This window comes from Thalassophryne amazonica, chromosome 3 (genome assembly GCF_902500255.1).
Source record: "Thalassophryne amazonica chromosome 3, fThaAma1.1, whole genome shotgun sequence".
Taxonomy (NCBI): domain Eukaryota; kingdom Metazoa; phylum Chordata; class Actinopteri; order Batrachoidiformes; family Batrachoididae; genus Thalassophryne; species Thalassophryne amazonica.
In genome coordinates this window covers 144543203-144554643 of record NC_047105.1, presented here as the reverse complement: position 1 = coordinate 144554643, position 11441 = coordinate 144543203, and the positions used below count along the sequence as shown (strand labels likewise).

Sequence of the window (11441 nt, the reverse complement as noted above, 5' to 3'; positions counted from 1 at the left end):
TTAGTGGCATGTTTCAATGTGAATCCTCCACGGAGAGTGGCTGTGCTGGCTGCAGCCTCTGACAGCTAAGGGCATCTTCTCCAGCTTTCACAACTGGCAATGAATCAACGGTCGTCTATGAGAGACTGCAACAAGAGCTGACACTCTATAGTTTCAGGAAGTGGTCAACTGAAGTCTCTATGACATTCCATCACTGATGTATGAATAGAAATATGACAGAAAACAGTTGGATATTGCAATGGATGTGCCGGTGCATCCATGGACCCCAGGACATTTCATAACTACTGACATCAAAGTATTTTCTGACTTTCATTTATAAAACCAAATAGTCAAGTTTTATCAATGGCTTGGTAGAACAAGTGGTGTCGTCGGTACACGTTTGGACATCGGGCAGTCTTCAGCGCGTTTTATGGCCGTCTGACATCAGTCTGTGTCATCTACCTGTTGTCCACATGCAGTCTGGATGCTATTGTGCAGGTGTGGACGAGGTAATCTGGGTGCGTTTGGACACTGCTGGCCACGCCTCTTTTCCTCTCGACTGCGTCTGATTACGGCAATATTTGCCATCTTGGGCCGGTTCCTGCACATTCTTGCTATGTGTGATGGGGGTTTTAAACAGTATGTTTAGCAGGAGGTGTAATTGCTTTTTCTCCTCTGGGGAGGGTGCTACACACTCGAAAAAAGTAGACAGTCCTACATATGATCTGCACCTTACTTTAGCTTGAGATGACTTCCTGTAAAGACTCAAGCATGATGTAATTTGATTTTCAGTAAGAAAAGCCTGAGACTTATCTTAAATGTTAATTATTTGCATATCTTACTGCTAATAATTCATTCTTGAAGAGTCCAGCTGTGAATGTCAGGCACACACCATTTCATGGAGATCTGCTCAAGAGTTATTTATACATCTTGGTGCATGCGTGACAGGAACTGAGACAAGGTGGCTGTAAACAAACACAACAGAAACACCTTTGGTTCTGGACAGTAACAAGTCTTGCAGACAATGGGACCAAACATATCTCCCCAATGGAACCATCTGCATGCTAGATGGTTTTTGATGGCAAAACAGATCCCTGATTCTCTCCTTTATTTCTTGGGCTTTATCACACATTACAAGGTGTAGTCTCCCTTCTCTTCTCACAATTCTGCCATACCAGGTAGTCTTGATTTCTGCAGGGCAGTTATAATCTACATTCTATCTGAGGAGTTCACGACCACTCTTCACCTCCTATGCATCCACTCTCCTTCCACCTCCTGCCTGCGCACTTGTGGCTACAGCTACCAGCCTTCATCACTGTCCATCACTAACTGATGTCTGGTCAGTACTAGATGCTTCATACAGAATTGTTCTGGTCAGCACCACACCATGGCAGTTCAGCAGAAAGACATCCAAGGCTCTCTGATGGAGACAAATATGAAATCCTCAAATTCATTCATGCATATCTCATAAAGATTAAAACCCATCACTCAGTGGTGTTCATCAGGGGATACGTGAAAAAAAAAAAAAATACAATAACAGACAAATCAAGTGATTTGGTCACATGGTTGACCACCTGCATAGAAAGGAAAACACAATATCATCCTAAAGTTAAAAACAAATGTAACACCAAAGCAAAAGACAAAAGCAAAGCAAGTAATGAAAAACAGAACACAAAATAGCAAAGAATTGTAAAACACTAAAAACGTATGCTGTATCAAAAGAACACTAATAATGAGCACCAATGAAGGCGACAACAAAAATATATATATTTTTTTGACACTGCACAATCACTGCTTTGTGTACTGGATTTCTTTTTCATTACTTGCTTTGATTTTTTTTTTTTTTTTTTTGCTTTCGTTACCCTATGGTCATATTAGCCAGAAGCGACAGGGCAACAAGCAGTTGGCGTTTGTTACTTGTTGGGTGTTCCCAGGGTGTGACCACCTCATGGTTACTTGGCGTTAATATGCACAATGTTTGATGGTAGATTATGAAGAACAGGGAAACCTGACACTGTCACCATGAGTTTTTACTTAATGCTTGACTGCTTAACAGAACAAAAGTTGACTCGATTTGTTTTGGTCCAATGTCTTTCTAGGTGACCTTTCTGTATCACCAGTTAGCATGCTAACATCTCCATCAGGGTTGTTATCTGGCTCTAAAAACTACATTTTTAGATTGAAAGTGTTTATTTCACATTAAAGTTTACAAAATATATGAGAAAATGCAAGACATTGAATTTATACAGAAATAAACTGTTTCAGAACGTATGCTGCCATCTTGGATTATTTTGTTCGAGCAAACAACCAGCTGACATTGCGCTGCCTTTTCACTTGGATTGGCAGTGATGGTGTTGTGTTGCTCAACATTTGCATGAAATAGACAACTCGTCTATTTTGGCCCCGCCTAGCTGGCGGCATAGTGATCATTGCATCTTGTTGCTGTAAAATCACTGCTTTGATTGAAAATGAACAGCAGCTCATTGTTTTCCTCTATCGCTTGTAGCTAATGAGGCCATAGCGTTAGTGTTGCATTGCGTTTTCCTTTCTATGCAGGTGGTTCACCATGTGACCTAGTCACCTTATTAATTGATTTAAGCACGTGCCATCTATTTTTCCACATGTGCCCTGATGAAGTCTGTTGAGTGAAGATGCGTTGACTTCTAATGACAGGATTTTTATCATTTGTACATCAGAGTGCCTTGGCGTCTTTCTTTTGGACTGCCGCTCCAGTTGACTTTTAGATCAGATTGAATGGGCCGTTATTTTGTGGGTTCTGAATAGAATTTTCATCTTATCCTTGATGAGTTTGACCCGATGTGGTACTCTGCATATTTCTTCATCACCACTGATGGGAATAACACTGTTAAAATAAACACCGTTATTAATGGCATTATTTTTTTCAGAAACGGGAACTCTTAACTAATTACTTTTCCATCATTACAATGCTGCTATTGTTGCTGACAATAAAATCTGGCTAATTGAAGTCATTTTCATCAGCAGATTCTCAGCAGAGCTGCAGAGTTTTTTCTTTTCTTTTCTTTGATGGGGCAGAGCAACTGCTTAAGTGATGATGATTGGCTAAAGAAGAGTAAAATGTCATGGTAAGCCAACCAAAAACAGAGATGGGCGGGGGTTCACACACAAATACAAATGCATTCACTCACACAGAAAGGACAAAAAAAAAAAAACACGTAGCATTCATGATTTTAAACTGAAACAACAGACATTACTTCACCCCTCACTGAGACAAAAGGCAAGAATGTACATGTCAACAAGCATCATTTAATTTTATTTTTTTATTGTAATTTTTTTCCTTTTCTTTTTTCCCCTGTCTGCATATATAGTAATGGTAAATGCCACACTGCCAGAACCATTTATGAACATTAATACACATATATGCAAGTTATTCTTGCAAGACAGAAGGTATGTAGTGTGTGAGTGAACGTGGTGTGCATGTGTGAACCCCATCCGCCCTCCCGATCAGCCTACAACATCCTACTCAAAGCCAACCGACAACTTCTATCAGGAAGGGCCGACCACAAAACAACACAAAGACAGACAAGAAGGAGAGAGAGAAGTGGTGAAAGCAGTAACTGAAGTGAGACACCGAGGAGCAGTGGTGGGCACACTTCCGATAATCCGATAACAGAAAATTATGAAAGATAATGTTTTCATTATTGGATTATCTTTTTAGATAACTTTAAAAACCATTATCGGACTAATTATCTTCCGAGAAATTGTCGTCCAATATAATGTAGGAAACCAAGCTGAACAGTGGCAAACATTTTTAAAATTTAAAATCAGTTGAGACCTACCTGTTAAAAGTTTCCTGAGAGATGTATAGTTCTACCTTCCGCAAACAGAAGAGAGCTGCTTTCAGAAGAAACCACTCTATCCTGTGCAGACAAAGGAGAACTGGTCAAAAAAAAAAAAAAAAAAATCATTTTCTTTAACACCATACTGATACACTGGCAATATCACCCAAGTCATCCAGAGGCATACGTTTTTAACTTATGGTTGAAATTTTAACCAAACAAATTTTGGACAAATTATTTAAAATTACTGTCATGTCTGAAGTTTTATAAAGTGAAAATATCAGATATATGTTTTAGTTTTAAAGTAATGTGCTAATTTTTAAGGTTTTGTGAGCACATGCTGTGCCCAGCAGTGCATTATGGGTAGGATAGGGTAATCTCAGTACATTCACGACAGGACAAATGCATTTCAGACACTCTGTTCAGGCTCCACAGACAGCAGCATTAAACTCTAGTGCATAAAACTCTCGTGAATATATTCTCTGGGTTTATAGATGTTATTGTATTTGTGTTTGTTAAATTCCACGCATCTTAAATGTAGCAGGCACGGATTATCTGGAATTTTGTTTTGGCAAGTTTTCAAGGCCTCTACTGCCATCTACTGGCCAGTAGAGTTCATAGCAGTACTTGCCCTAAGTACTAAGTGTCTGGGCACCAGTAGATGGCAGTGTTCTATTTATTTTGACCCCGGTTATATCAGATGGTTGTCAAATCAATTTTTTGGCTTTGCAAATGGCTTTGTTTTTTGTTTTGTTTTTTTTTTTTTACAAATTAAGTTTAAAAACAAAACAACAACAAAAAACATTACAAGACAGCTCTGCGGTGTTTGCACAGGCACAGTGCAAGCGGTTGGATGCTTGTAGCTCTTCAGCAGCCAGACCAGAATAATATCAAACAGGTTTGATTTTCATTCAACCATACGATCGGCGATCAGGAGGTGGTCGTGAGATGTTAAACGCAGTTTGTTACTCCATGTACACTACACTATGCAGGACGCGCAATTAACCTGAAACTCAGTCCAAAAAATTCTCGCACGAATGAAAAATCATCTGAAAAAGGGCCAAAGCTCGCACAGTGTAAAGCCAACATTTATGTGTCAAGACAATATTAAATGCACGTTTTACAACATCATAAAACGTGCATACATCATAAAACGTGCACACGGCACTAATAAAACATGCGCACATTCTCTCCACATGCAAAACATTTTGCGATGATACTTCCAGGGCTCCGTAAAAATGGCTGTTTTTACAAATAAAAAATGGAATAGTTTACAAAAGCACATTTATCTGTAAACACCAACACACGACACATGTCACATTAACGTGTTGGTTTACATAATGAATGACTGAACCAATCAGTGTTTAGCAGAGGCACCTTTACCCAGAATCCTTTGCGATCTGTCTGTGTTTGTTACAAAACCTCAGAATTAGTGCATTATTCAACATTAAAAGATATATGTTATATTTTAACTTTTACAATTAAAATTAAAAACAATTAAACAAAACAAAACAATTAAAAAGTGAAACACTCAATGTGAGTCAGCAAAACACAGAAGAAAGAGTGGACTTTTGCTGAGAGGATCTTTCGGAAACTGTTTGTCAGTGTAGCCGGGGACGGAGTTGTGACTTGCCTGGCCTCTCACACGCACAGAGAGAGAGAGGCAGCAGCCGGCTGCCCAGTCAATAGTCACTCTCCATGTCGAGTGGCCCATGTGTTTTTTCAAAATAGACAAACACACAGCTTCACTTTAAATGCACAGTCTATTTCAGATGATCAGTGTGGAGCCGCTTTCTCTTAAAAGGCTTAATTTTACTCTGTGTGTCACGTTGGAAAGCTGTAGCTTTATGCGCTAATTTGATTCACGTTTACACGGCTTATGGGCATGCCCTAGTCGTCTTCTGTTTTTTTTTTTTTTTCGGGGGATGTTACAGTGCCACACACAGGCCTGGCATATGTACTACAACGTTAGACAAAGCTTCGAGGCACAGAATTTGCCTCAAACATTTTTTTGTAATCAAATTATTCGAGTTACTAGCCATAATTTAAACATTTTTTTTAAGTAACTTCATTGTTACTTTCCCAAGTAACTAATTACTTTTGTAATGCTGCAACTCTTACTTTTTGAGAGAAGTAACTACTAGCTATAACAAATGACTTTTTTAAAGTAATGTACAAAACACTGTTCATCACAAAAAGCCGATCAGCGCAGATCAGAATCAGAATCGTCTTTATTGTCATTGTAATTTGCATTGCAAAGAGATTTGAGTGCAACTCCAAAAAGGTGCTTTCCGTGGTGTGAGTAATTTTTAGCCAAATAAAAGACAGTGAAATTTAACGGTAAATTATTCAGAGTATGTGTACAACTAATATAAATACAAGGTAAAATAAAATAAAACTAAATGAAATGTGGACTAAGTAATGTAAAACGAGAATTATATACAACTGTGGAATCATATTGCATGAGAATATTGCACATGGTATACAGATATTGCACAAGAAACTTGAAGGTGCGGATTAGAGTGATTTGTTTTTGTTTAGAGCAGTGATCGCTCTGGGGAGAAAGCTGATCAGAGGATCAGTGTTCTGACTGTAAGTACAAAGTGAACTGTCACAAAACAAACACACAAAAAACAAACACAAACACAACACACTGACAGATAACCTGAGAAAATAAGAGTAGAGCACAGGGGTCAAAATACATTTTTAACCTAGTTGCACTGGCGCTACTAACAAAAAAATTACTTGCACCAAAAAAAAAGTTACTTGCACAACCAAATGTCAGTCTTATATCAACCTTAAAACTCCTCCTCTGATGTGTCAGACTCTTCTTCTCGGGAGAGTTTGAGGGGAGAGCAGCAGCAGCGGCCGAGTTTTTTTTTTTCACGTGCGCGAGCAAACAAATCGTCAGTAAATATTATTTTATTTATTAACTACACAGCTGTATAATAAAACAAATGGTGACTGGTTTATAACACAATTATGACAGAGTTTGAGGGGAGAGAGAACGAGGAACCGCAGCGGCAGCCAGTTTTTTTTTCTCGTGCACGCGCGAACTAAACGTCCATGAAGATTATTTTATTTATTAACTACACAGCTGCATAATAAAACAAATGGTGACTGGTTTATAACACAATGATGACAGAGTTTGAGGGGAGAGAGAGCAAAGAACTGCAGTGGCAGCCAGTTTTTTTTTTCTTTTCTTTGTTTACATATGCGCGCGTGAATGGGACAGGAGGTCCTCAAACTGGAGCTCCTGTAGCAAATAATGAAACTCCCCGAATTGGGAAGGTCTCATGAGGATATTGTGAACCCAGGGACGGCGCCACTGCCGATGTTTGTCAGCTTTCCACAACAAATAGAGCAGAGCAACTTGCTCCGTGTGAGAGTCGTAAAATGCAGGGAAGACGAAGACAACACACTGGAAATAGTTTTTTTTCCTTATTTATTCCTTTATTGGTTCATTCTACTGGTGCTTATAGTTGATAAAACTTGGATAAAGGTACTTGCACCAGTACTAGTGCAGTATAAAATTATGTGCACCACTCGAATAATTAGTGCACAAACTAGCATATGCACTTACTAATTCGACCCCTGTAGCGCCATCTGGAGGATCCAAATGGCCAAAATCATAGTATACCTATTTTAATATTGTTGAAAACAATCATAAAATACATGGAATACATCATGTGATAAAGTACTAACTTGGTTGTAACTCTGGGGTTCAGATTACGTGCAGGACTGACCTGGCTGAGACCTTCTGAGATGTCCTGATGTTGCCCCAATGTTGTCCTGACATTGTTCCGATGTTGTCCTGATGTTGTCCTTGATTGCTCAGGTGGTCTAACCTGGGAGGGTAGAACCTGGCAAGTGGTCTTCAGGCCACTGCTTCAGGTCATGCTCATGTGCAGCTTTGCTGCAAAGACAATACTCAGCAGTGCTCTGCGAGTAAAGTGCAGACGTGAGCATTTCTAGCAAGCATGTATTCCTGGATCCACGTGACCCAAAGCAGCCACCGAGCGTTCTGCAGAGGTGGACCTGACAGGATATTTCCCTTCAGAGGAACATGCAAATCTACCAGAGATATTAAATTAGAGCAGCAAATCAGAGCTGTCTGGCATTGATCAAAGTGGTACTCCTGACGGCAGGATTTGGGAGGTGCTGAAGTCAGGAGCAGCACAAACTGACATCACGTCATAATCAAATGCTGCTGTGGAGCTGCGGCTCATGTACTCATCAGTGTCAAAAACCATGATTTAATCTTTAAACAAATCAAAGCTGATAATCCAGTTCACTGTTTTACCGTGTGAGACAGAGTCCTCAGCAGGGGGAGACGACGGACATGGAGATGATGCCATCTGAGATATCAGCAATGACAGCTGGAGCCAGCCAATCAGCACAAGGCTGCTTCCACAAGTGCTGACAGAAACAGTGCAGTGTTTGCTGCTTCTAATTAACTTATCCTTGCTTATGATCCAAGAAAAGATCAAAGACATCAGACAAACTCTTGTACCTGCAGGCGTCTTTGGAATTAGGAAGGAGTCATGAGCGCTCACACCTGCCATGTGAAGCAAAATCTGAGTGGCAATTCCACATGGAGACACTGCGTGAGGGTGAGGCAGCGTGGGCGTCTGTGGGTCTGAACCTCACAGGGTGCTTCCTGGAGGTCAGACCTCTACAGGTGCACCCGGCCTGAGGTGACCAGCAGTTGTCTTCTGTTTGGCTTCATGTCTGACGTGTTGTGAAATGAGTCATCAGAGAAACATACCTAAATGTGTAATCCTCTGCCAGGCTGGTTGAAATCCAGCTTCTCTGCAGTCACTTCTGAGTTTCATCTCAAACACACATTAGTTTGATCTCAGGAGAAGCTTATGTGTGTGAATGTGTGTGTTATGTAACAGTGGTGCCCAAAGTGAACTTACCGTTTTGTCAAGAGTAGAAGTTGCTGCTTTTTGGTAAATGGACTGCATTTACGAGGGCTGTCAATAGAGTATAGGTCCTTTTTATTTTTTTCAAAAACTATATGGATTTCATTCATATGTTTTTACGTCAGACATGCTTGAACCCTCGTGCGAATGCGTGAGTTTTTCCACGCCTGTCGGTGACGTCATTCGCCTGTGAGCACTCCTTGTGGGAGGAGTCGTCCAGCCCCTCATCGGAATTCCTTTGTCTGAGAAGTTGCTGAGAGACTGGCGCTTTGTTTGATCAAAATTTTTTTTAAACCTGTGAGACACATCGAAGTGGACACGGTTCGAAAAATTAAGCTGGTTTTCGGTGAAAATTTTAACGGCTGATGAGAGATTTTGAGGTGATACTGTCGCTTTAAGGACTTCCCACGGTGCGAGACGTCGTGCAGCACTCCCAGGCGCCGTCGTCGGCCTGTTTCAAGCTGAAAACCTCCACATTTCAGGCTCTATTGATCCAGGACGTTGTGAGAGAACAGAGAAGTTTCATAAGAAGTCGGTTTCAGCATTTTATCCAGATATTCCACTGTTAAAGGAGATTTTTTTAATGAAAGACGTGCGGATGGGTCCGAGTGTCGGGACGCAGCCGACGCGGTGCGGCGGCACAGGAAAAACACCTCCGTGTTGATAACCATTTGTAAAATCCAGGTGGCTTTTGATGGCTTTCAGTGGAGTGAGTATATGAGAAATTATTTAACAGCTGGACATGTTCCAACTTGTCCTTAAGGCTTCCAACGGACGTTTTTCCTGTGGAGGAGCGTCGCAGCGGCTGCGAGCCGACGCTGCAATCCGCCCGCATGTCTTTCATTAAAAAAATCTCCTTTAACAGTGGAATATCTGGATAAAATGCTGAAACCGACTTCTTCTGAAACTTCTCTGTTCTCTCACGACGTCCTGGATCAACAGAGCCTGAAATGTGGAGGTTTTCAGCTTGAAACAGGCTGACGACGGCGCCTGGGAGCGCTGCGCGACATCCCACTGCGTGGGAAGTCCTTAAAGCGACAGTATCACCTCAAAATCTCTCATCAGCTGTTAAAATTTTCACCGAAAACCAGCTTAATTTTTCGAACCGTGTCCACTTCGATGTGTCTCACAGGTTTAGAAAAAATTTTGATCAAACAAAGCGCCAGTCTCTCAGCAACTTCTCAGACAAAGGAATTCCGATGAGGGGCTGGACGACTGCTCCCACAAGGAGTGCTCACAGGCGAATGACGTCACCGACAGGCGTGGAAAAACTCAGGCATGCGCACGAGGGTTCAAGCATGTCTGACGTAAAAACATATGAATGAAATCCATATAGTTTTTGAAAAAAATAAAAAGGACCTATACTTTATTCACTTTATACATGCTTCCCTTAGGCAGTATTATTAGACGGCATTGCTTAAATTTTCATTGTTACGCAGATGATACCCAGCTTTATCTATCCATGAAGCCAGAGGACACACACCAATTAGCTAAACTGCAGGATTGTCTTACAGACATAAAGACATGGATGACCTCTAATTTCCTGCTTTTAAACTCAGATAAAACTGAAGTTATTGTACTTGGCCCCACAAATCTTAGAAACATGGTGTCTAACCAGATCCTTACTCTGGATGGCATTACCCTGACCTCTAGTAATACTGTGAGAAATCTTGGAGTCATTTTTGATCAGGATATGTCATTCAATGCGCATATTAAACAAATATGTAGGACTGCTTTTTTGCATTTACGCAATATCTCTAAAATTAGAAAGGTCTTGTCTCAGAGTGATGCTGAAAAACTAATTCATGCATTTATTTCCTCTAGGCTGGACTATTGTAATTCATTATTATCACGTTGTCCTAAAAGTTTCCTGAAAAGCCTTCAGTTAATTCAAAATGCTGCAGCTAGAGTACTGACGGGGACTAGAAGGAGAGAGCATATCTCACCCATATTGGCCTCTCTTCATTGGCTTCCTGTTAATTCTAGAATAGAATTTAAAATTCTTCTTCTTACTTATAAGGTTTTGAATAATCAGGTCCCATCTTATCTTAGGGACCTCATAGTACCATATCACCCCAATACAGCGCTTCGCTCTCAGACTGCAGGCTTACTTGTAGTTCCTAGGGTTTGTAAGAGTAGAATGGGAGGCAGAGCCTTCAGCTTTCAGGCTCCTCTCCTGTGGAACCAGCTCCAAATTCAGATCAGGGGGAGAGACACCCTCTCTACTTTTAAGATTAGGCTTAAAACTTTCCTTTTTGCTAAAGCTTATAGTTAGGGCTGGATCAGGTGACCCTGAACCATCCCTTAGTTATGCTGCTATAGACTTAGACTGCTGGGGGGTTCCCATGATGCACTGAGTGTTTCTTTCTCTTTTTGCTCTGTATGCACCACTCTGCATTTAATCATTAGTGATTGATCTCTGCTCCCCTCCACAGCATGTCTTTTTCCTGGTTCTCTCCCTCAGCCCCAACCAGTCCCAGCAGAAGACTGCCCCTCCCTGAGCCTGGTACTGCTGGAGGTTTCTTCCTGTTAAAAGGGAGTTTTTCCTTCCCACTGTTGCCAAGTGCTTGCTCACAGGGGGTCGTTTTGACCGTTGGGGTTTTACATAATTATTGTATGGCTTTGCCTTACAATATAAAGCGCCTTGGGGCAACTGTTTGTTGTGATTTGGTGCTATATAAATAAAATTGATTGATTGATTGACTTTATTGACAGA

The 11441-nt window shown here is 40.9% G+C and overlaps 1 long non-coding RNA gene across 1 annotated transcript; it reads left to right on the top strand.

Annotated features, from left to right (window-relative positions):
• The first annotated feature begins 2319 nt into the window (after positions 1 to 2319).
• On the top strand, positions 2320 to 10820 carry LOC117507682. The gene is made up of 3 exons (XR_004559833.1): positions 2320 to 2401; positions 8416 to 8420; positions 10810 to 10820. It is a non-coding gene; the product is annotated as an uncharacterized LOC117507682 (long non-coding RNA).
• Positions 10821 to 11441: the final 621 nt, after the last annotated feature.